This window comes from Carassius carassius, chromosome 4 (genome assembly GCF_963082965.1).
Source record: "Carassius carassius chromosome 4, fCarCar2.1, whole genome shotgun sequence".
In the NCBI taxonomy this organism is placed as follows: domain Eukaryota; kingdom Metazoa; phylum Chordata; class Actinopteri; order Cypriniformes; family Cyprinidae; genus Carassius; species Carassius carassius.
In genome coordinates this window covers 40534119-40534706 of record NC_081758.1, presented here as the reverse complement: position 1 = coordinate 40534706, position 588 = coordinate 40534119, and the positions used below count along the sequence as shown (strand labels likewise).

The following is a 588-nucleotide window of genomic DNA, read 5'->3' as shown; positions in this document are numbered from 1 at the left end:
TACCGGTGGATGTGGTTTCAGATAGGGGTCCCCAGTTCGTCTCCCGGTTCTGGAGGGAATTTTGTAGACAGATTGGGGCCTCTGCAAGTCTGTCATCTGGTTTTCATCCTCAGACCAATGGGCCAACCAGGATCTAGGAAGAATGCTCCGCTGTCTAGCATCCAACAATCCGAGTTCCTGGTGTCAGCAGCTCTCCTGGGCAGAATACGCCCATAAGGGTAGCGGTTCCCATATGGTCTAGCGGTTAGGATTCCTGGTTTTCACCCAGGTGGCCCGGGTTCGACTCCCGGTATGGGAACGCATGCTCCTTGGGGAAGTCGTGGCCTAATGGTTAGAGAGTCGGACTCCCAATCGAAAGGTTGTGAGTTCGAGTCCCGGGCCGGCAGGAATTGTGGGTGGGCATGTACAGTTCTCTCTCCACCTTCAATACCATGACTTAGGTGCCCTTGAGCAAGGCATCGAACCCCCAACTGCTCCCCGGGCGCCGCAGCATAAATGGCTGCCCGCTGCTCCGGGTGTGTGCTCACTGTGTGTGTGTGTGTTCACTGCTCTGTGTGTGTGCATTTCGGATGGGTTAAATGCAGAGCA

General features: G+C 55.4%; 1 non-coding gene across 1 annotated transcript; it reads left to right on the top strand.

The window, feature by feature from the left end:
- The first annotated feature begins 226 nt into the window (after positions 1-226).
- trnae-uuc (transfer RNA glutamic acid (anticodon UUC)) lies at positions 227-298 on the top strand. The gene has a single exon. It is a non-coding gene; the product is annotated as a tRNA-Glu (tRNA).
- The last annotated feature ends 290 nt before the right edge of the window (positions 299-588 follow it).